Source organism: Anguilla rostrata, chromosome 16 (assembly GCF_018555375.3).
Source record: "Anguilla rostrata isolate EN2019 chromosome 16, ASM1855537v3, whole genome shotgun sequence".
In the NCBI taxonomy this organism is placed as follows: Eukaryota; Metazoa; Chordata; class Actinopteri; order Anguilliformes; family Anguillidae; genus Anguilla; species Anguilla rostrata.
The window spans coordinates 18,633,682-18,658,268 of record NC_057948.1 but is presented as its reverse complement, the minus strand read 5'-3'; the positions used below and the strand labels follow the sequence as shown (position 1 = coordinate 18,658,268).

Genomic DNA, 24,587 nt, shown 5'->3' with positions numbered 1-24,587 from the left:
ACACACACATCTCTGCACACACACTGCACACAGGCACATCGTTACGCTCCCTGTCATTTCTCCGGCTCCTGACACTCCACTGGGATTTCTCATGACATGAAATGATTTGAACCTTCTTCAGTGTCTGTCTGCAATCTGAAATCCTCCATGCATCCAATTACAGCTCTCTCTCAGCAGGGCTCAGGCAGCGCATGAGGACCAGCCACAAGCCTTCATCCTGAACTGTGGCAGGTCCTGTTTGATAAAGACACAGGCCAGCAGTGGGTATAAGCCTGCTCAGTCACAGGCTGACAGCTGACCGGATGGAAGAGATGCGCGGAATAAGTGCTTTCACTAAAACACCACTTGAGCCAGCTGGCTAAAACCCACAAACAGCCGACAGAGCAGGAGGTGGGCATCCCACCATTTTGAAAAAAAAGATATAATATGAATAATATGGGCACTATCACCACATAAAATGTAAACAAATAATTAGCAGAGCATACAATCTGGCGCATAAGGGAAAGCAAACGGCACCAGCCCTGAGGAAGATGTCAGGAGCTGGGGGATCAAACGCGCTCCACAGAGAGGAGCTGCGCGGTACACATCTCTATCAGGCAACCGGAGACGGACAGGAGCCGCCTCTAACAGGCTCATTTCCATTCTGCATGAAATATTACCGGCTAAATAATAGATGTGCACTTGAAAGGGAAATAGAATTCCCCTCATTTCTGATTTATCAGGATCTGTCAGGACCGCTGGAGCCGGAACGACAGCCGGGCGGAGCGGAGCGGCCGCGCCGATGACGACGGCCGCCGGAGTCACGCGTGCGAGAAGAGAAGAGCTCTCCTTCTCCACAGCACAGCCACACACGCACACGCTAATACAGAAAGAGGTCAGGGGCGGGTGTAGTAACCGGTAGTGAAGTCCAGTGCTCTTTGTACCATTCCTCTGCTCTTTTAAATTTGGGGAGCTGAGGGAGGAAACCTTGCTGTGGAGAGAATGTTCCAGAACAGAGCCGTCTCTGGCTGTCCCGTACTGACGGGCGGCGGTAATCTCCTCAGCGGACGCTCCACTTAATGAACAAAGGGGCCTTTAATGGCCCCCGCTGCGCGCTCAGAGATGCGTCGCGGCTGTCACAAGCTCTCAGGAGCAGAGTCTGTAAACAGGCCTGTTTTCTCCAGGGCTTTGCATACCCCCCCCGTTTCCACGCTCCCTGAGAATGTGCATTTTCCACGGCTCTCCCCAGAGGATTACGCCCTACTGAAGGCAGCCAAACCGCCCCCCCATGCCCCCCCCCTCAGGACGCATCACTCTCCCAGTCCTCATGGGGAGCAAGAAGTTTGGGAAAGAAAGGAACACAACAGCGCTGGAGTCCCGGGAAGCCATTTTCCCCACATCAAATAGGGGGCTGAGCAAAAGCGCACAAGCGGGCAAACCCTAATGCAGGTTCTGAGAGGCCCAAAGGAGGCAAAGGCTCAGCTGAGACGGACGGGACGGACGGGACAGAGGACGGACAGGGACGGACGGACGGGACGGACGGACGGACAGGACGGACGGGACGGGACCGGACAGGACAGGACAGGACAGGACAGGACAGGACAGAGAGAGACACACAGACCCCGCCGCACGCCTCTCTCTCCCCTTCCTTCTCCAGCTAGGCTGAACGCAGCCCTGCTCGCCCGCGCCGAGAACACCGGCCCTCATCCCGCGATCGACCTGCCGGCGGCTCGTGTGCAGCTGAGGAGACTGCAGGCGCTTACCTGACGGGGGGCGGCCGCCTGGGCTCGGGTTCGATGGCGGTTGGAGGCGGGAGTGGCGGGTCTCGTGCACACAGCTGAGAGCGACTGCTGCAGGAGGACTCCTCTCAGCTCTGAGCTCCCTCCCCCTCAGCTCCTCTTCCTCCTCCAGGGAGGAGCCGCTATAGAGACGCTGACGCCACCGTCCCACAGAGACGGGGGGGGGGGGGGGCTGAGCACAGAGCCCGCGGAAGGGCCCCACCTCCAGCACCTGCTCTCAGACACAGCCCCACAATCTGAGCCCCAGCTACCTCTCAATTACACCATCACATCATCTCTCTGCTGAGGAGACGCCCTTCACCACAGCAGATTTGACTGTTTCTTTAAGCTTACTGTCCGGTTCTACAGCGGGATAGCTATGCTGCTCACGAGTGAAACTGCAGCGCTCCTGCAGCCGCCAGTACTGCTACAGGAGCAGGACCCTGAGCGAACCGGCATGCTGCACCGTCCTGTGACCAACCCCATCTCTATCGCTGCTAAATAGCTTCCAGAGAGGGCAATGTCACACGTTTCATCCGCAAATGAAAGCATTATCTTTGATATGTGATAAAATTCAAGGGTGCGGGGGGGGAGGTCCTCATTAACAGGACGGGCAGGACGCTCATCGACACGCAGCCCACGGCCCGAGCAGCAAACCCGCGCTGATCTTCGCTGATCTCCTTGCCCTTTCATTCCAAGCACGAGCGCGTTCTTTCTGACCGTCACCTCTTAACGGCAGCCTTTCAATTAGCTAGCTTTATGAGAGAAAGAGGACTATTTTACTCCTTACAGCACTCAGCAATCTTCCTGCACAGCCATTCTCCACAAGCATCTGTGGCAGAGAAAAACATGCTGTTGAAACGGTAAAAAACCACCTGATGCATTTTTAACGGCGCCAAGCCAGTCCAGGGAAAAGCCACAGTAACTGACCCTCTGGGGGCTGGGAGCCTGTCTGCCGCTGTGGCGTGAAACATGGGGCTCACGTAAACTGGAGGAAGTGAAATAAAAAAGAGCCTGTGAAAAAGCGCAGTGACATAACCTGCTTAGAGAGATCATGACTCTTATTTAGCGCTCCCCTGACGGCGGCGGGGCAGGCGTGCAGTGCAGGCTCTGTTGGGGGGGGGCACGGCCGTGGTGGGAGGGGGGGGGCGCTGTCAGGGCCTCAGACACAGCGACTCCCCCTCCCCTCTCCCTGCAGGGGAGAGATGCAGAAAGGAGAGGAGTTCGCGGGGAGACACTGGAGGAGCGCGCTCAGCAGAGAGCCGCGGAGAACCTCCTGAAGCGACTCGCCTCCGCAGACGCCGCCAGCCCTTCACACCCGGGGATTCTGGGAAAGGGAGCGGAGGGAGGGGCGGGCCACTGAGGGCCTGGCGCTTCAGACCAGCCCCGTCTCACTTCCTGCCCGACACACACACACACATTCTACAGCCGCAACACTAACAGGGAGAAGGGGCTGGAGAACGTTAGCAGAGTGAGGTAATGCCAGTTAGCGGGCCAGCTCATTCAGCTGTGCGAACACAAAAAACGTATATTCTCTTCGGTCTTTATCATAGGCCCTCCGGTTAGAACCTTTTCCCCTCCATCCGCACACTGCCCATGATACATCATTGAAATTCAGTATCAGAGCGTATGAGCGCATTTTCCCCCAGCTAATGGAAGAGGCGATGGAGGCAGGTAATGATCTGAATCGAGCAAACGATCCCTCAGCCCGTAATGTTATTATTTTGTTTGTTTTTGTTGATTTAAAAATGCGCAAAACTGCAGGATTTTATCCTCTGCTGGTCGCTCACTAGCACGGGGGGGGGGGGGATTCAACCCCTCTCAGACTGAACTTCTGCCCCCTGCAGCCTGCAAACTGGGGGGCAAACTCTAGTTTGTACAAATAGAGCTGCTATAAGTAGAACAGAATAAGCAGAGTATAAATTACTCATTATCCAACCTTGTCCTCAATCCATTCCATACATGTCTATGCTGCTTGCCAGGATTGTAATTGGCTAGAACTGTTAAATGTTGAATTTACATAAGACTTGCACATCGATTTATATCCTCATTTACACTGATGGAATCCATGATGAAAACGGTCACATTATCTGTTCTCTTCAAAGGCAGAATCTGACATTGATCAAGCACTTCTGCATGTGGATGTGCCTGTTTGTGTGTGTGTGCCTGTTTGTGTGTGTGTGCCTGTTTGTGTGTGTGTGCCTGTTTGTGTGTGTGTGCCTGTTTGTGTGTGTGTGCCTGTTTGTGTGTGTGTGCCTGTTTGTGTGTGTGTGCTGTTTGTGTGTGTGTGCCTGTTTGTGTGTGTGTGCCTGTTTGTGTGTGTGTGCCTGTTTGTGTGTGTGTGCCTGTTTGTGTGTGTGTGCCTGTTTGTGTGTGTGTGCCTGTTTGTGTGTGTGTGCCTGTTTGTGTGTGTGTGCCTGTTTGTGTGTGTGTGCCTGTTTGTGTGTGTGTGCCTGTTTGTGTGTGTGTGCCTGTTTGTGTGTGTGTGCCTGTTTGTGTGTGTGTGCCTGTTTGTGTGTGTGTGCCTGTTTGTGTGTGTGTGCCTGTTTGTGTGTGTGTGCCTGTTTGTGTGTGTGTGCCTGTTTGTGTGTGTGTGCCTGTTTGTGTGTGTGTGCCTGTTTGTGTGTGTGGTGCTGTTTGTGTGTGTGTGCCTGTTTGTGTGTGTGTGCCTGTTCGTGTGTGTGCCTGTTTGTGTGTATGTGCCTGTTTGTGTGTGTGTGCCTGTTTGTGTGTATGTGCCTGTTTGTGTGTGTGTGCCTGTGTTGTGGCTGGGTGTGTGTGTGTGTGTGTGTGTGGTTGGGGGTGTGTGCGTGTCTGAGTGTGCATGTAGCTGGGTGTGTGTGTGTGTGTGTGTGTGTGTGTGTGTGTGTGTGTGTGTGTGTGTGAATACACAAGGTGCAAAAAAGGAGGAAAAAAACAAGAACTCAGAGGTGCACAAGCCCATTTGAGGAGCGGGACATAAAGTGCACTGCTGAGAGAGACAGAGTACTTATTTGGTCTAGTCAGTGCTTGATTGAGCGCCCTCCTCTAGTAGCGGTTAGCATTATTATAAGCACCATTACAATTTGAAGTCTTACAGACCCCTGCCACTGAATAACTGCCCAACTCAAGGATGAATTGAATAGAGGCACTCAGCTAGCTACCGCTATTGGCCACAGTCCACTGTGAAGCGGTAAGAACCGCTTATAAACAGGACCCCATTTTCATAATCAGCGTGGCGGTGATTTCTTCCGTCAAGCCCAAATGTCATTTGCAGAAGTTTGGTTCGAAGCTCCGTATAAACACTGAGCGCGGAAGTGAGAGAGCAGACGCACACCTTCCGTAAGGAAAGTTCCTGGCGCGGCGGCGGCGGCGGCGGCGGTGGAGCAGCAGAAGCAGCGGGAGCGCTGTGAAGAGCAGCATATGGCGAGCGCTAGCGGGTCGCACACAGCGACGGAGACGCTGAAGAACACCAACACAAATGCAAATGCTCAAACAGCTAGAGTCCAAAAAAAAACAACACGCATTTAAAAAAAGCTGCTCCTTGGGATTTTCACACGTGTCCCCCGCTGAGAAGCTTGCTAAAGACTGCAGCACCCGCAGCCTGCTTCGAGGGCACTGGATTACACCTCACTAGTGGCTGGGTATGGAGGTCCCATGGCTCCTCATTAATATTCATGACAAAGTGGGAGGGGAAAAAAGATCAAAGGGAATGAGAATCGGGGAGTCAGTAATTACCCAAAAGCCCTTCTACCCATTCTACAGACCCTCTGCCTGCAGGAAACAGTCTTCTACACTTGGCTTTGCGTCGCACTCCCACTGAAGCCACTGGGGGGACTGGTGCACACAGACAGACAGACAGACAGACAGACAGAAAGAGAGAGAGACAGAGAGACAGAGAAAGAGAGAGAGTGAGAGACAGACAGGCAGACAGACAGACAGGCAGGCAGGCAGCACACCGGTAGATGCACATCTCTAATGGATTGTTGAACCGGTGCCTGGCAATGACTCCTGCACCTTCACACCTCGTTTCTAAAACAGCTCTGTCGCCTTTCCACGATTCAACAGGCTGCAGATCAAAAAGCCGTACGAACAGCCCACACCCGCGAGAGCGAGAACTCTGTGCCCTCCTGGGGCTGCGTGAGAAAGATGCTTTATTTTCTCAAACCCAGAAGCGTCCGTATCGTGGAAGGAGCTAGCGAAAAATCACCGCTCTCGCACAGCACTCTGGGAACTGCGCTGTTCCCTTCTACGCTGCCAAAACACAGCGTCTTTCTTTAAAAAGCATTAGCGCACGCACACAGAGAGCTAGCCCAACTCCGGTGCCAGAGAGACGAATGCCTCACTTTTATGGCTTTTATCTGAAGCCTGTGTAGCTCACACAGACGACACTTTCGGGAAAAAAAATTTGCCGATTCCAAACCACACCGGACCCCCCTTCAGCAGCCCCCCCCCCCCCCCACTCCGCCCCCACGCAAAACAGAGACATCAAAGCGTGCCTTTGAACACAAACGGTCTGGAAACTTCCTCCTCAATGCGCACCGCTGCTGGGCCAAGTTTTTAAAAATACTTTCCAGTTTAGAGGAGACAGGAAAGGTAAGAAATCAGAATCATTTTCCACTTGAGGAAGAAGAATCCTATAAAATGAGGATGGATGTCCTGGCCCTGCTCTCGGCACGGCGGCTCTGCTCGACTGCACAGCCTGCTGACGGGGTTAACGGCAGCCAAGTGACTGCAGCGCAACGACAGGAGACATCTCACCCTGAAGAGTGCGTGCGTGTGTGTGTGTGTGTGTGTGTGTGTGTGCGTGTGTGTGTGTGTGTGTGTGTGTGTGTGTGTGTGTGTGTGTGTGTGCGTGTGTGTGTGTGTGTGTGTGTGTGTGTGCGTGCGTGTGTGTGTGTGTGTGCGTGTGTGTGTGTGCGCGTGTGTGTGTGTGTGTGTGTGTGTGTGCGTGTGTGTGTGTGTGTGTGTGTGCCAGTGTGTGTGTGCGCAGTGTGTGTGTGCGCAGTGTGTGTGTGTGTGCGTGTGTGCGTGTGTGTGCGTGTGTGTGTGTGTGTGTGTGTGTGCGTGTGTGTGTGTGTGCGTGTGTGTGTGTGCGTTGTGTGTGCATGTGTGTGCGTGTGTGTGTGCGTGTGTGTGCGCAGTGTGTGTGTGCGCAGTGTGTGTGTGCGCAGTGTGTGTGTGTGTGTGCGTGTGTGTGTGTGCGTGTGTGTGCGTGTGTGTGTGTGTGTGTGGTGTGTGTGTGTGTGTGTGTGTGCGCGTGTGTGTGTGTGCGTGTGTGCTGTGCGTGCGCGTGTGTGTGTGCGTGCATGTGTGTGCGTGTGTGCGTGTGCGCAGTGTGTGAGTGTGTGTGTGTGTGCGCGCAGTGTGTGAGTGTGTGTGTGTGTGAGTGTGCGCAGTGTGTGAGCGTGCGCCATGTGTGTGTGTGTGTGTGCGCAGTGTGTGAGTGTGTGTGTGTGTGTGAGTGTCCGCTGTGTGTGTGCGCAGTGCGTGTGCATGTGCGCGCACGTACGTATTCGTGTGGGTGCACAAACACAAGTGTGCATGCGTTCGATTGTGTTTGAGTGTGTGTTATTAGCTGATTCTCACAGGATTGCTATGAACAGGCCACCATCAGCCAGATAAGCTTAAAGGGGGGATGAGCTCTCTGAAAGAACTCTCTGAACCTCAGCAGTGTAGCAGAAATAACAGCATGAGCAGCCGGCACAATCCATTCTCCAAGATGGCCGTGCCCAGTTTTTTAAAAAAAAAGCCAACTTTTGTTTGTTTTTCTAGCAAATACAAGTCCATTTCAGATTAGAATGCAGGGCCATATCTTGCGTAAGGTGAAAAGCAAATGAACCGCAGTCATATTAGCGAGTGCCTCATCTCCACTTTAAGTAACAGGAACCGTTACTGAAAATCAATACCGGTGCAAAAAGCGCAGGTACACACAGGATTGAGCGCTAGCGCTAGCGTTAGCGTGACTGCAGCAGAAGCAGCAGCAGCAGCAGCAGAGCCGCCGCTCCGGGCCGGTCTCGCCCCGTTAATCGCCGATCGCGCCGCCCACTCCAGCCAACTAAGCGCTGCAGCAGAAACGCGTCAAAAAAACTACCAATCGACTCGTCTGAAAGCCGGGGACCATTTTCCACACAGCAGCTCCTCAACTTGAAATAGCATCTCTACCTGGAGCTAACCGAGCGGACATGTGGAAAAACACCTACATTTCCCCCGAAACTCCGGAACAACTAGGTCTCATTCAATTTTTCCGTCAATCTACGCGCTGTTCCAGTAAACAAGCGACCACTGGCATCCCTAAGTGGCCAATTTATGTCAATCAACCTGATGCTTGGGGATAGCTCAAAACTCGAGCTGAACAAATTAGAATGATGAAACCGGAGGCAATGGGATAATTATTAACAATTTAGCAAATTGTAGGTTGAGGAGTCAAATTACTCAGCGTGAAACTAGCTATCCCTGGAAGAGAAGACATGTTCTCTGCCTACATTCCCTGCCCGGCTGCCAGACAGAAAATGTCTCTCTCAAGATGAGGCCAGGCCTCCTTCTCGGAAAAGCAAAATTTAAGGCAATTTGCGAGAGTAATAGCGCGTGTGTCTCGCTCAGGGCAGTTGGGGGTGGGGGGAGGGGAGGGGGCAGCCACTAAAAGACATTAAGGCCCACATCGTTTGAGGAGAACTCGGGGCTGGAAGTGGTAAAGACAATTATTAAAATGATTAAGCGGTGTATCAGCCCCAGACGACGGCGGGGAGAGAGGCTGTGGGGCAGCGGAGAGCGAAAGGGAGGGAGAGAGACGGACGAAAGGGCACGAGTCTGCCCACAGACATCTCATTACATCATGTCTCCTCCCGCTACGCTACGCGAAAAACTCCCCGACAGCTCATTAAGGAGGGCCTTCCTTCTACAAGTGCGCTTTAAAAGATTGCTGCGCCCCAGTGTATTTCTCCCCATTTCTAATACCCAATTACACTAGGTCCTCCGTCCAATCAGAACAGCTCAGACGGGCGCGCACATTGGGGTGATTGAACCCAGCAGCCCTGTGTTCGCGCCCGATGCCCAAGCAAAGCACTCAGGTGTGCTGCAGACGCGACCACCTCTCTGTGGCAGTTCTGCAAGTCAGGCCAACCCCCACTAAATGAACTGCTGCTGTGACTGGAGTTTCCGGACTAGCTTTGAGGAAGCACCGCCCGTTCTAAGGCTGTATCTCCTCTCTATGCTCCCCCCCCCCACCGTAAGACTTGTGTGGCAGTAAATGTGCGGGAGAACGTCATTAACGTGTGGGGGGCGTAAGCCAGCCGAAAGGCGAGGGGGTGTCTCTCTGCGCTCCGGCCTTTCAGGGGAGCCTCGGGGCTGCCGGCAGACGGCTGGAAATGTGCCGATAATCTGAGCGCGGCAGCCTCCCCTCACCCGAGCGGCTGAAGGTCAGGACACTTATCTCCCCAGCGCAGGCAGCGATCTAAAGCAGCGGCAGGTGTCCCCCCCCCCCCCCACCCCCCCGTCACCGTGACAGCGCTCAGCACACGCACAGCCAGACCCCAGAGCACGTTCATTAGAGAAAGTATTCCATTTGTTTCCCTTCCCCTTGGCCGCCTGACTGACGGCTCCCTCTGAACAGGCAGCTTGTAGCGCGGCGCTGGCTGTCCTTGTACTCATTTGTTTTCCTTCAGCAGCCCCAAAAATTGTAAATCCGTCGGGGGGAAACTGGGCTGTTTTTAAAACAGCAACCGTCCAGGCTGCAGCTTCAGGAAAGCAGTGATGTGGGAGAGGAGAGGAGAGGAGAGGAGGAGAGGGAGGGAGGGGAGGGAGAGGGAGGAGAGGGGAGAGGGAGGGAGAGGGAGGGAGGGAGGGAGGGGAGGGAGGGAGGGGAGGAGGAGAGGAGAGGAGGGGAGAGGAGAGGAGAGGAGAGGAGAGGAGAGGAGAGGAGAGGAGAGGAGAGGAGAGGAGAGGAGAGGAGAGGAGAGGAGAGGAGAGGAGAGGAGAGGAGAGGAGAGGAGAGGAGAGGAGAGGAGAGGAGAGGAGAGACCCCCTAAACCCTGAATGGATGAAAATCCCCGGAGCTCAACAGGGGGGCTTCAGGAGTGTGTGGGTACAGGAGGGGGCTCTGACTCCACTGTGGTGCCAAGCTTCTATTAGCACACTTCACACGCGGCCCTCTTATTGTGCTTCTCCTGAAGGGCTGAAGATGATGATGACTTACTGAGAATGACGCTTTGCCACTGTGTACTGTGGAAAAATACAGACGCTGCTTTCAGGCAGATCTGAACTGTGTGTGTGTGTGTGTGTGTTTGTGCGTGTGAGTGTGTATGTGTTTGTGCGTGTGTGTTCGCATGTTCGCTCCATCCACACACCACTCAGAATGTCACTGAGTGCACGCACAGTCACACAGGCCACAGAGCCAACATCCCTGCAGGCAGACACTGCTGGGTATCAGACCCAAGGCCTGACTAACAGGAAGTGACACAACCGATGACTGTTTGCTGCTAAAGTTCACACCAGGAGTGGGCACTTCTGTGCTAAAGGTGTGCAGTGCTGATGTAATCCAGGCCCCGCCCCCCTGACGTGAGGGGGGGCTGCGAACGCCGCGCTCCCGCGCTCTCTGAGGCCGCAGACGCAGAAGACAGCTTCGCTGGTGCATGATCTACACGCCGTTAAAGGACTATTATTACAGTATACATTTCTTTAATCAGAGAAAGCTCGGTGTTTAATCACCAGATAAACATTTGTAGACACAGTAATTAGGCAGATTTTGGTCCCCCCCCCCCCCCCCGTGCTGAGGCTGTCAGCCGTGAGGAGCGATGGCGCTCTCTGGTGAGGGAGAGAGAGCGCTGGGCGCATCGACGCTAGGCTGAGGCAGCCCGTCGCCGCAGACGCGCGGTGTCCGCACGGTGTCCGCACGCGAGCGCGAGCCCTTACCGCGCAGTCAGGGAGCGCTGGGCAGGTGGGGCCCAGCAGACTGCCGCCGTCAGGTTTCCCTCTCAAAGCCAGCGCTGGTCTGCAGATATGAGTGGGGTAAGGGGGGGGGGTGTGCAGACTGCTCACGCATGCCAAGCGGCTGCTGTGGGCTCCGTTTGACTGGTGAAACCCCCGCTCTTTCATGAGCCGTGCGCGTGGGGGAACGGGGGGGGCGAGGCCACAGCCACACCGCCCCTGTGTCCCGGACCTGGGCGCCGAGAGGGGGCCTCCACAAGCCCCCAAGGCACGACGGGACACCTGAGCCAGATAGACAGGACTCAGCATCGACTCCGGCAATACCACCCTGTATCCACAGCCAGGCAAAACACAGGCAACTCCTAAAGAAACTGGAGTCGCATCACAACCAGAACAAGAGCTGCATTAGCTTCCTGAGCTAGAACCAGAACAAGAGCAGCATTAGCTTCCTGAGCTAGAACCAGAACAAGAGCAGCATTAGCTTCCTGAGCTAGAACCAGAACAAGAGCAGCATTAGCTTCCCGAGCTAGAACCAGAACAAGAGCAGCATTAGCTTCCTGAGCTAGAACCAGAACAAGAGTAGCATTAGCTTCCTGAGCTAGAACCAGAACAAGAGCTGCATTAGCTTCCTGAGCTAGAACCAGAACAAGAGTAGCATTAGCTTCCTGAGCTAGAACCAGAACAAGAGCAGCATTAGCTTCCTGAGCTGGGGCCAGAACAAGAGCAGCATTAGCTTCCTGAGCTGGGGCCAGAACAAGAGCAGCATTAGCTTCCTGAGCTGGGGCCAGAACAAGAGCAGCATTAGCTTCCTGAGCTAGAACCAGAACAAGAGCTGCATTAGCTTCCGGAGCTAGAACCAGAACAAGAGCAGCATTAGCTTCCTGAGCTAGAACCAGAACAAGAGCAGCATTAGCTTCCGGAGCTGGGGCCAGAACAAGAGCAGCATTAGCTTCCGGAGCTGGGGCCAGAACAAGAGCTGCATTAGCTTCCTGAGCTAGAACCAGAACAAGAGTAGCATTAGCTTCCTGAGCTAGAACCAGAACAAGAGCAGCATTAGCTTCCTGAGCTAGAACCAGAACAAGAGCAGCATTAGCTTCCTGAGCTAGAACCAGAACAAGAGCAGCATTAGCTTCCTGAGCTAGAACCAGAACAAGAGCAGCATTAGCTTCCGGAGCTGGGGCCAGGCCTGATTCTAATACGGCTTGGCATGCCGTGCAAACGGAGAGAACCTCGGCTCAGAATCCGCTGAGATAAACCTTCACCCTGCCGCTGCGACTCGGACCGATTTACAGCGCTGCCGATTGGCCAGCTGTGGTTGCTAGGGGAGCTTACAGGGGGAGAATATCGCGAGCCAGAGGCGTTCAGCCCGGCAGGGCGTTCAGCCCGGCACGGCGTTCCCGGCAGCGGCCGTGGCTCAGAACCCGCGGCGTGCATCTCCGGCTCTCCGCGTCTCCTCTGCCGGTAAGACGGGGTTCAGACACTCAGAGCGCAGACGTACCCACAAGCAGGCGCCGCTGCTCCGTATGTCCCAGCACAAGCGTGCGTGAGGCAGACGCGCAATTAAACAACAGCAGACTCCAGTCCCGGGAGCCCCAGTGCGCACCCCGAAATCTGCACAATAAAAGCAGCCGCAGCGCACTTAAACTCCCTGACCTTAACTCAACCCACAAAACCCCCCAATCGCCCCGCTAAATCCCACAAAGCCCAGCTTAGCGGCCCCGCCCCCCGGCCGCTGCGTGTCGTGCATTGATTACCAGTGTGACGGGCACCATAAACCCCGCTGGCTGCGCTGCTGTATTGATCCCGCATGCCTCCCATCCATTACAGTCTTAAGTCTACAGCTCCTTTTCGTGTTCCCGCTGAAGTGCCTAAACTTTACCGCGCTCGTGCCGGTATGACGGGAGCGCTGAGGAGTCGGAGCGCAGCGCCGTCGGGGGGTCACTGGCCCCGGCGAATGGGCCCCTGGTGAACCCCCCCACCCCCCTTCTGGGAGGAGACCCTGGCCTTTACAGGAGGGACAGACCAGCCCATGCAGACGTGAGCCCCCATACCAGAGAAAGAGCGAGGGAGAAGCCATGGTGGGGGGTGGGGAGAGAAAAAGAAAAGGAGACACAGAGTGGAGCGAAAGGCAGGGGGGAAGGGGGGAATAGCGAGAGAGGGGTGCAGGTGAGGCAGAAAGGCACAGAGAGAATGCAGCAGGAGAGAGAGAGAGGGAGAAAGGGGGGAGAGGAGAGGGATACACAGAGAGATAAGAAGCCTTTCGGCAGGGGTCAGCACCGGGGTTAGGATGTTATCAAAGAGCCGGACCGCGGGGGCCTCCCTCCGCTCAGGGTCACGACACGGAGACAGCGACACGCTGCATTAGAGCGCCCGCCAGCCAGCTGCTAAACCCCCGCCCTCCCCCCCCGCCCCCCCTCCCCCCCCCCCGCCCTCCCCCGCCCCCTCCCACGCCCTCCCCGTCCCCTCCCCCGCCCTCCCCCGTCCCCTCCCCCCCCACGCCCTCCACCGTCCCCCCCCCCCCTCCCCGTCCCTCCCCCGCCCTCCCCGTCCTCCCACGCCCCCTCCACGTCCCCTCCCCGTCTCCCCGCCCTCCCACGCCCCCCTGTCCCCCCCCCCCTCCCCCGCTCCCCCGCCTCCCACGCCTCCCACGTCTCCCGCTCTCAACAGGGCTTTAGATGCTCATTACCGCAGCCGGTGCATTAAAAATAGGCAGCTCTATCAGAGAGTGTGAAGGCTAATTTACTCTCCAGATTCCTCCCGCTCCCCTCCGCGCTCAACACCTCTCCCCACCAAGAGATCAGAGTCGACCGACTCCCCCCCGCACCCGAGCACCCCGCTCTGTAATTACCCTCAGCAACATCATGCACATCTTAATTAAAGCACTCTTCTGGCCTTGCCACTGTCTCCAACGCTGTAACAAAAGCCCATCCAGGAGGGGGGGGGGGGGCTACTTCAAAACAGCACAGGTGTGAGATGTACTTTAATATGTCGACATCACAGCTGACCTCTTAATTACCATTTGATAGAGTTTAATTTGTGCGCTTTAGTGTGCGTAAGGGATGGGGGTTTGCATTTCAGAAATTCGGCTGGAATTCAAATGAGCCGTTCCACTCCGATTTCCATACAGCCTTCACCATAACAAATCCTGGAGCTCCTTTTGAGTTTCCGAAAATGCCGCCCGTGAAAACCGCTGCCTCATCTTCAAACTAATGCAGCCCATATCTGGCTCAAACATGAAAGGGAAGCATCCTCACAGCAGCGACAGAACTGCTGCATCACACGGAAAAAAACTTTTGATAATAATTTGCACAAGCATCAAAGGAGGAATAAGTTATTTTGTTTTTGATGTGAAATGAACTCTTCTCGGCGAGCAGGACTATTCTGCCTTTGTAGTGCTGTGGTTAAAAACAAAGAAAATGAAAAATTTTGCACTAATATGACCCGCATTCTCTTCAAAGAGCCATCAAATGAAAATGGTACTGACGTTTTTAGAGTGCTGGGTCATATTTGTTTCAGTCTTCAGTCCAATAATGCTAACTATCAGTTAACATTGCTCTTTCTTCAGTGGCTGCTGTGTAATAAAATACCAGACGACAAGAAAGTTGGCGATCCAATTTCAGCTGCTAAAGATGCGGGCATTCTTTGCCAGCCAATCAGAGCGCGGGGGCGTGGAGCAGCCCTGGCAGGAGCATCCTCGGGAGAAAGCAGAGAAGCTTCTGGATTAGGGCAGAGATGGCAGGAGCTGGCAAAGCCTGACAGCGCTTCACTGGGGAAAACGGCACGCAGTTTGGGGACTCTGCTTGGATTGGATTTTAAACGGTGGAACTGGCTTTGAAGTGAATATCCTCCACAGCCTTCCCTAGATCTTACGCTGCATTGTCTTCTCCCCGCGTCTGCACACAAAGAAATGAATGCACAAACAGCAGACAGCTGAGGAGAAATGCGCCGGAGCGGCCAGCATGGGAGCGCGAGCAAAGACACACAACAGACAGTCATTTTCAGCAAAGCAATTAATTCACTCTCTATGAGCCGGGAGAGCTAGGTAGCTAATTACCCTGCTGGCATTTGGCTTCTGCCTGGCGCCGGCGCGGGGGAAAGGCCCGAATTCCCCGCGCGCGAGCCTCCCGTCTCCCTCACAGGCACACCCAGAGCACCAGCTGCCGGTCTGGAACAGCAGATTTAGCAGCCCTCACCTGCAAAAACAGCGGCGCGGCGGTGGGAGTTCTCTCCTGGAAACGTCCGCCTCGGTCCTGGGAGCCGGCCTGCGTCTGCTCCGCCTGCCAGAAAACACAGCGGGAGCGTCAGCGGATGAGCGAGAGCGTCAGCGGATGAGCGAGAGCAAAGCACGCGCGCCTCAGCACATCGCCGTTCACGAGCGAGCGTTCAGAAACGACAGGCTGCTTCCCAAACAGGCCTTATTTCGCTAACACAGAGTTGATTTAGGCACGTAGCACCCTGTATCTGTGTATATACTACAAGGCTGACCTCATTACACTGGGGATCAACAAAACTTCACAGGTCCAACCATGCCAGCCAATTAAAATGCAAGGCCTTCCGTGGTTACTCAGTTAGCAAGCGTATTCCACATCAGTGGTCTGGATAATGTGACCCCTGAGCCAGTTCCTGCCGGTTTCTGCCAAGCTGTAGTCTTGCTACTGCACATATGAGATATTAGGCTGTTAGTATATTAGCCCAATACATACAAGTGAGCTACGTTTCATTGAGATATTAGCCTGTAAGTACATAGATCATGCATAAAGGGTCTTCATGGAATTAGCGTAGTACTAGTCAAGCATAAGTGAGCTAATTTCATTGAGATATTAGCCTGTTAGTATATTAGTCCAATGCATACAAGTGAGCTACGTTTCATTGAGATATTAGCCTGTAAGTACATTAGATCAATGCATAAAAGTGAGCTACGTTTCATTGAGATATTAGCCTGTAAGTACATTAGATCAATGCATAAAAGTGAGCTAAGTTTCATTGAGATATTAGGCTGTTAGTATATTGGACCAATGCAGTGCAGCTACAGTACATTTCATTTCAGGAATGTAAAACTCAATCCCCAGAGGGAGGCATGCATGCTGGGTTTTGCTCCAATCTCTGCCCTTGCTTTGCAGAATCATTACATTTTTCAACACTTTAAGGGTTTCACATACAGTATTTCACCGCATAGCATTTGCAGAAATGATGTGTCCTACATATACATGGATATTCGACTTGGACCAATTAAGACAGAAGAACAAGTTGGACTGAAAACTTGCCTTCACATGGGCCTCCATGAACAGACCGACAGTCATTATAAGTGCTGTGCAGATAATTAAAGCCAGTCAGTGGGATGCACCGCCCATATCCCATCTTGTGAAACGAGGCACAAGGACGAGAGGACGAGACTGCCAGCTCCGCCCGTGTGCCTGCCTGCCTGCGCGCGAAGCGCAGTCCTCCGACGCACGACTGTCCCAGCGGAGACGGCGCGCTGGCGAGGCACGAGCGGGGACGGGCGGCCGCAGCGTGCGTTTCAGAGCAGAGCGAGCGTTCGTCTGAGCGCGCTCTCACAGCCCCAGTGGGCCGCGGCAGCGAGCCTATAAACACAGCCGCGATAAGGAGGGAGGAATCAGGGGGAATACAATCTTGCGGGCCACTCGGGCCGAAGCCCCGCCCCTTAAGCCGGTCCGCAGGAGTCAAAGGGGCGGGGTCACATTGTGTGTCACCACCTCAGGGCTTGGCAACAATACGAGCCATATGGTGCCATCTACCAGTGGCCACTCCGGGACACACACAGTCCATGAGCGCTTCTGTCAAGCGGACTGCCTCTCTGTCCACTAGCTGTATGTGCTGTGTTTGTGGCGGTGCTGGCAGCAGGAGGAAATACGCATTTATGCTCCCACCCCCCCTCAATAAGCTCCTCATCTTCACCACTCGCCCAGCGCGTGTTTTCAGCAGCCTATTCTGCCACTGTCTTCCACAGCTCTCTCTCTCGCTCACTATTTTTTGCTCCCTCCTTCTACGTGAAGAGAAGTTCCAGCGGGATGCATTACGCAAGTGAGCGGTCTTTCCGTCCCTCGCAGCACCCGAAACTCAAAGCTGAAGATGACGCAGCAAAACTTTCTGATGAGCCAAGAACAGGCTCTCATCACACAGGCGCCTGCCACAGCGGTTAGCGTCACTCATAATGACACGACACAGTCAACACATGACTACAGCACGCCTGCACAGAATCAAACCAAGAACCCACAGGATTCTAGGAAACAAACCATTTTGGGCATAAATCATATTGTGTAAACAAGTGAGTGCCACAAACCAGGCGGAACTACATACAATTGAGTTTACACACACACATCAATAAATACAACAAAAATACACATCTAAAATGCAATCATAATTCAGTGGAACTGATTGGTTGCCCGTACACTCTTTTCATGAATAATGTGTGAATATTCCCCTCTTCTAACCCCGAGTGGTTTCACCCATGTAAACTCAGTCTACAGTCCCCAATGGTGGCACCCATGCACCTTTTTAAAACTGGTGACTGCCAGTTCAGTGAGCAATTTACATCTGGCTTCCCACAATATCCTCATTAATATAAAATGTAAATCCCACAAGCGTTCAAACGTTTTTAAAAATGCATAATCCGTTTTTCTCCCAAATACACATGACAGTCTTTAGTCTTGTGCAGCCATGTAACTGGTACCAGGAAATACAGGTGCAGTTGTCTTGTAATCAGTTTTAATAACCCACATCCCTCTGTGGCACAAAACCATGGTTGCGTTTTCATCAAAAAGTCCCTGCTCAGTTAACCTACAGCTTAACATTCATTAGAACAGAATTACTTTATCTGTCCCGAAGGAACTTCAGATGTGGCACTATCAAAAATACAACACAGCATAGCAACAGTAAAAAAGTGGCACATACTCTGGTACACAAACCAGTGAGAACAGGCAGTACAGTAAAATGACTACATGCCCCAGCACCCCAAAAAACATTTAAGGCCCGAAAGAGGCATGATAAGTCCAGCATCGATCTGGTCCAACATCAAGACCAACAGAACTGCCGCGGTTCAGTACCAAGCAGTTCACCTCCATCTACCACTCCATCATGTGCCGGGGACGTGAAACATGTGGCAGGTGACGTTCAATGGCTGTCAAAAAATCTGACAGCGATTCCCAGCCTCATACAGCGGCTGAAGTGCTGGACACCTGTCCTTTTCCAGAGCTGGTAAATCAGGGGGAAAGGAGCAGCACTGCCACTTTATTGCTAGGTTCAGCGCGGAGGTAAAAAGCAATTTGAAGAGGATTTCCTGCTCAGAAGCAAGCGCAGGGGGATAAGCAGCGTGGAGCACGCCATCTGCCTCCCAGGCCAGAGCCACGTCACTACCCATAATCCCACTGCTGCCAGCACACTGACCCACACAGAGCCACGCCAAACGACCGCCACTACAAAAAAACTACAATAAAAGACTCCGTTTAACCGCCTTTCCATCAAAACAGCAAAGGCACTAAGTGAGCAAACAATAATAAACCCACACTACGTTTTGAGTCTTAGAAAAAGCTTATCTGAAGTTCATTGATGAGATTTTCCCCAGATGGTTCAAAACAGGATGTCCCCTCCCACCCCAGCTCCTTACAGTGCAGAAACCCAAAATCAGCAACTCTGTGTTCTCTCTCCCAGACTAAGTCTAAAAACAGGAAGCAGTGATTGGACACACAGTCACAGGAAATGCAGGGCCATCTTTTTACTGAGCTCTGAAGTTGCCACGTAATCCTCCATGAACACTGGGAAAAATACACACTTTGTTCATTTGTATTCAAAAAAACATTTGAATGCACTCTCAAAAACACTCCAGTACAATCTGTGTGTATTTTCAAACGTATCTCTAAATTCAAATCCTCTGCATTTAAAAAATATTGCCGTTCCAATAAAACCCTTCCACAACATGGCTTAAAATCCGCCATGAAAAACTGTTTTCTTGCCCTGACGAGCAGGAGAGCTGGGTCTGTGGCCTCCTTCAGGAGACAGGGGCGGCGGCCTCCCGCTCTCGCTGCGCGTCTGAGTGGCGACACCCTGGCGCAATCGCACCCTGAGTCCTGCGCCGGCCCCAGCACAGCCACGCAACGAGGCGCCAAGGCCAGGCCCCAGGGGCACGTGCCCAGCCGGCTAAAGGCGGATGAAAGGCATGAACACAGGGAGAAACGAGCCCCCCCGCCAGCTGGGGTTCCCGCCACTACCAGAGGGCACTCAACGGTGATCCTGCTCAGATCCCACAATTTGGGCAGAGCACAGCCAATCACAAAGGAAGGACGCTGCACACGGAGCAGGCTGATCTTTTTCCCTGATACCAGTCAGGAGATTTAAGCCAGACAATACCCAGACGTGTCTGACGTGAGAATTTAAGACAATCACTGCTTCAAGCCTACTGCCAAGGCAACGGGGGTGTCGCTAACGCTAAGTGCGCTGCCGAACCGCAGAGATGGAGAGCAAGCGAGCGAGGAACAAAAGTAGCTCCTGCAAAACTGAAAGGCAAGGATTCCTGACAGGACGAGAGAGAGAGAGAGAGAGAGAGAGCATAAAGGCTCCTGAGATAAATCAGGTCACGCTTTTAAATAATGCTGCTAGTTTGTTTCACAGTGTAGCCCCTAGAGGAACTGTCCTGAAGTGACTCTGCACACCGGGGAAAGAAAGTGTAGAGTACTCAACAAACACTCAAAAACCAAGCAATACGGACAAACTCATGTAACTTTATCCAAGGAATAAAATCACAAAATTAACTAATTAAACTAAAGGAAAAACTTCCATATGCGTAGAAGCAACTGCCTGCTTCTAATTAGCAGTGGGATTTAAATAATTACTCACACTTAAAATGCCTGGTCCTTAACTGACATATTACTCATATTTATGAGACACTCTTTCACATCAAGCTAAATTTGTCATTCATTTCTGAGGGAGGAAGGGGGAGCTAATTTAAGTTTTACAACATATAAATCCAGGAAAGAAAGTGAGAAATGAATGCCATACTGAAGGCAGAATGAATGCAGCATACCCTATCTGCGTTACATTATTTACGCCCTCTGCTGCTCACAGCGACTGAAAGATCCAGCCTTCCTCCAGCATGAGGTCCTTGCCGTGGGATTAAAACACAGTCACATTATCAAACACCCATGAAAGGAGCCTTGTGGATACTTAGCAGCTTTTAGAAACACTCCGGTCAGTTTGCACTCTATATTTTAATATTATATTACAGCCGTGCCTATATTAGAGCCATGCTACAGCTACAATGTTACAGCTATTTTTGCATTACTAGATTTTACTGTATGACGGCGGCTGCATTTGCCAATGAAGCAAGCCAAAAAAAATGCCTGTGTGAACCATTATTTAAATGTTATGAACCCCCTGACATTTAGCTTGCTTCCTAGATAATTAAAGTCTCAATAGGGTACTTAAACTAATAATACACTGCTTAAGAGATCATGAGGACAATCTCAATCCCTTATCTGTCCCCACAGGCTTATCTGAAACAGGACCTTGCATTCCGCACCAGTTCTATTTTCTTTTATTTTTTTGCAAATGATGTACATTACAGCCGGCGGCGGATAGGTAGGAATAAGCGATAGCGCGCTCTGCCCGCAGAACAGCCGCTGAACTTGAGGAAGCTTTCCCCTGGCCGAGCCGTTCTGAACCCCTCCTTCTGGCGCGAGCGGTTTGCTCTGCTGGGGCTGCCAGCTGAAACTCAGGTTTCAGCGCTGCCTAATGCTGCCGGTCGGATGTGTCTGATCCGCGGTAAAGCCCGGAGATAAAAACGCTCAAGGCAGGGAGGACCAGCTATGCCCACCTACACGAGGTAGGGCTTTGCCATCTGAGCCAGTCCAAAGCAGGACCCACACTGTGAACACTTAGACGCAACCTTTTCGGTGTCTTACAGACACATAATTTAACATGCCAAAAAAAGAAACTATGCAAACCATGCGCAAACGAAGGGCAAACCAGTCGTAGCTTGCACGGTTTAATGTGCAAAACTCAGGCACACTTACTGGAGGAGAAGTCAAAGCTACAGCTGGAAGCCTACACTCGGACACCCTCACACACGGGCTGGAATTTCATCTCATCACCGTAGTGCCTTTTAGTATTAAACCCTGCACTCTGAAGGGTTTCTTCAAAGACCATTTAGAATGAATTGATCATTTTATTGAAAAGCTTATTGATCTTCGTCATTCAAGCAGGACCAAACCAACTGATCAATTTCTCCTCTGCCCGCGACTATACTATGCACAAAATATCTGCCGCTGGAAAATAGGATCTATTTTTGGCAGGGCGTCATAAAACACATGGGCTAATAAAAAGGACATTCATTAAAGTGGGGATCTTTGAATTGGCTTTGGAAGGACGCACATCCGCCATAAATAACATTCATTTCGATAGCAGCGTGTAGTCTGCCAATGCCTGACCATAGCGCTTTTTTTACATTAAAAATCAACACAGCGCACAGACCACTGCACTATTTCCAGGAAAGGAGCAGAACCGCTGCAGCCTGGCAGCGCGACTTGGGCAGACTAAGTAAAGATTACAAGAACAACCTGTACTTTACCTAGATTAGTAAAATTCCTGCAGGAACTGTCGGAGAAATTACCCCATATATGGCATTCCCGGAGGGTTCAAGAGCTATATTGAAAATAGATAAACTCGGCAAAATATGACAATAGACATACAGACTTTGGAGGATATAAAAAAGCACTATCATTCCAGATCACCGCCAATCAAAGTGACGCATCACAACGAATAGCTATCTGATGTGGTACAACATCTGTTTGTTTGGATTTAACGTTAGTATACAAGCGACCACTCTGACGAATTACGTGCCGCAGAATCTATATGTTAATAACAATTTCCATATTACCATATTCACGTTATATCACAACAAATATGTCGGTACCTCAGAGTAGGAAAAACATGTCAAAACATTTCAAACAGGAATGACATTTATTGATGATAATAAAAAAATAAGGACAACGGCGATCCCTCTGTACTGGAGGTCAGAGCAACAGTACCGGTGTATATCAGCGCTCGAATGAATTTCAGAATCATACCACCAATACTGTCAGCTGTTTACCCAAATCCTACAATGGCATTAGGAAACACTCGCGCAAAACGAATGCAAAAACAAAACTGATTAAATCGCTGAATTATCGGTTGCAAGCGGTACATTACACTTATTCCTGTGATCGAATCGAAAAGTCTAGTTAGACAGCCAGGAGAAGGGTGAGTGAACACGAGCACATCAATGTTAGTAGGTTTGCAGAACAACCCAGTTGCTTGGTCCTACTACAAGCAATATTTTCCGCTTGCTGAATGAATGCACAGGTACTACTTCCATACTTAGCAGAAAAGCAGTATTCTAAAAATGCACAGCTTGCTAACTAGTCGCTCTAGTCTAACGAAATGTAAGCATTACCAGCGAACATTAGTGAGATACAGACTGAAATGCAACGGTGAGAAACCTAGCTAAATTAGCTAGATAGCGGGTTAGCTTCGCGACACATCATCCCAGAGACACAAAGCTAACAAGCAAACAAGCTAGAACGATTCAACGAACTTAAACGTCATGTTTAATGTCTTCAACTTGATAGCTTGTCAAAAAGTAGCTGGTTCTGTGGAAAGACACAGTTTGCAAGCCAGCTAGCTACGTGTTATATCAATTCCGTTAGGACACAACGTTGACTGGCTAACTTGCTAGCTAGCTATTAATGTTCTCGCCCTATCCAAAGCAATGCACTAGCTTGTTAGCTAGCTAGCGAGCCCTTGCTGTGAGAAGGGGTAATTAAAGGATATTTATCTTTTTTTTTAAAAACGAATGCCTTCCACCTACCTGTACAGCAAACAGATTGTATCCTCTTCTGATTCTACGCTGAATGTTCAGGGGTATTGCGAGGCCTTGGGACACAGTATATGCGTTTATACTCTATATTATAGCCACCTCAAGAAATGCCCAGCTCAACTTCAGACAGAAACAACACAGCGCATAGACCACAACCGTGCCTCCTCAAGCACTCCGCTACCGCGAGACAGTGCGAGACGGAGGTGGTTGGACGAACCAGTTAGGGCTCAATGAGGGACACAACGACCAATCAATTTTCAGCGGCCTTCATTTTATCGCTAACCGTTTATTCGTGGAGATGCAAAGATTGATGGGAGAACTAGCCAGTTAAAACTTGCAACTTTGAGCTAAGAATCGCTCCGCAGTGTTCTCTGATTGAATGTGCAAATTTATGAACATTTTCCGTACCGACGGGCACACTATAATTGTTTCACATTGGGACTTTTAGTAGGAGTGTGGAGTTGTAACTGAAACCTGCACTTAAAATATCTTAAATGACAATACATGTTTTAGAGTAATTTTAACCAGCCGTAAATCATTCGAGAGCCCATGCAATCCAAATAATAATTTAAAATAATGATATTTTACATAATCAACCAACGAAAATAAATAATTTTAGATTAAGATTTTAAATGAGTTTTTCTGCACTACGGGATGATTTAACATTGTTCCTTTGCATACCATGTCTCTTGCACAATCAAAATGGCATTTACATTTTAATTAAGCAGTAGTGTGATTGCTTAGTGGGCTGAAATTAATATCCAGCAGACATTCCTGTCTGACCTCCACCTCTTATTTTTTAAAGTACATAGGCTGCTTTGCGTCAAAATTATTCTTATTTTCTCTTTTGTAATTTTGACAAAAATACCAGTTGTTATCATGTGGCTGAGATAATTATTTAAGCGGAACGAAAACATGTGACTGCACATTTAAGATGATTCATGAAGTGGCAATACATTATGCCTCTTATGAAGCTTATATAAATAATGTAAAACATTTACTTTGCAAACTGTCAAGTCTGGGACGGTTTTTATACAGTAGTGCAGTGAGCACTGCAGCACTGCAATGTTACCTAATTGCCAAAAGGCCAATCACAATTGGTGACCCTGCTATGTTCTTTCTTGTGACATCACCCTGCCTGCCAGATGTGGTTGCTACATTGCCCACCCCTCTGACTGAGCACTCCCCTGTGCTCTAACTCTCATGGGCACATTCCACTCTGTCACCAATGTGGCAAGAGGGTAGCAGCCTACTTGCCAGATGATGCAAACAAGCTCTGCTCTCCCATTCCACAATGCAATGAAATTACCTCATCACTAAAAGGCAAGTTGCAACATCAGGCCACAGTGCGTTTCCTAGCAATGTCACCCTGCCCGACAAGTGTGCTCACTATAATGCTATGTATAGCCCTGTTCTGTATTACCTGAAGAATGAAGAGTGAATTTGATTGTTCTTCAACTGGCATTAATATTTAAAGGGGCAGTTCACCCAATAGTTAAATATGGCTATATTTACACTTACCGTCCAGAAAGTTTTGCTGACATTTGACACATTTTGTAGATATCCACAAGATATCTAGATAACCAGAAAGGACCTCAGTGGTGGCCCATGTACTGCATGTTAAAGCCACATATGAAAGGCCTTCCTCTGATTCCACTCTGTGCAAGCTTAGCTATAGTCTGCGGTGTGAAAAAAAAGCAAGCTGGCAACATCACATATTTTATAGGCATTGGTTACTTCTCATTAATTGTACATTGAAAATTCAGGAACATGATGCAGTTCCATGGCAACATTATAAATGATTTTGTTGTTGACATGGAGAGGAAGAACATCCTTCTTGTCATTAATGTGAAGAGGAAGCTCGCCCTTCTTGTGAAGAGAGCGATGTTGACAAGGTCACAACAGAATCACCATCCATGTAATACACTGAGACTGCTGTGAGCTTTGGCTGTGTTGCTTTAAAGGCATTTTTTCCTCTATAAGGGAGAAAAGATGCACACATTCCACTTGAGAGGAAAAAAGCTCAAACAATAGGTCCAGAGCTTTTCAATTTCATGGGT

The 24,587-nt window shown here is 50.9% G+C and overlaps 1 protein-coding gene across 3 annotated transcripts in view; it reads right to left on the bottom strand.

Annotated features, from left to right (window-relative positions):
* The window catches only part of LOC135241550 (D-glucuronyl C5-epimerase B), a 50,303-nt gene extending 27,566 nt beyond the window's left edge, over nt 1-22,737 (bottom strand). The window contains exons 1-2 of one of the 3 annotated variants that reach the window (XM_064312039.1): nt 22,519-22,736; nt 14,855-14,938 (exon numbers count right to left, since the gene is read on the bottom strand). The gene's annotated coding sequence lies outside the window, so the exon portion shown is untranslated. Of the gene's footprint in view, nt 1-1,742; nt 2,308-14,854; nt 14,939-22,518 lie in introns of those variants that run through there. The other 2 variants (XM_064312040.1, XM_064312041.1) reach the window with 2 other exon arrangements.
* Nucleotides 22,738-24,587: the final 1,850 nt, after the last annotated feature.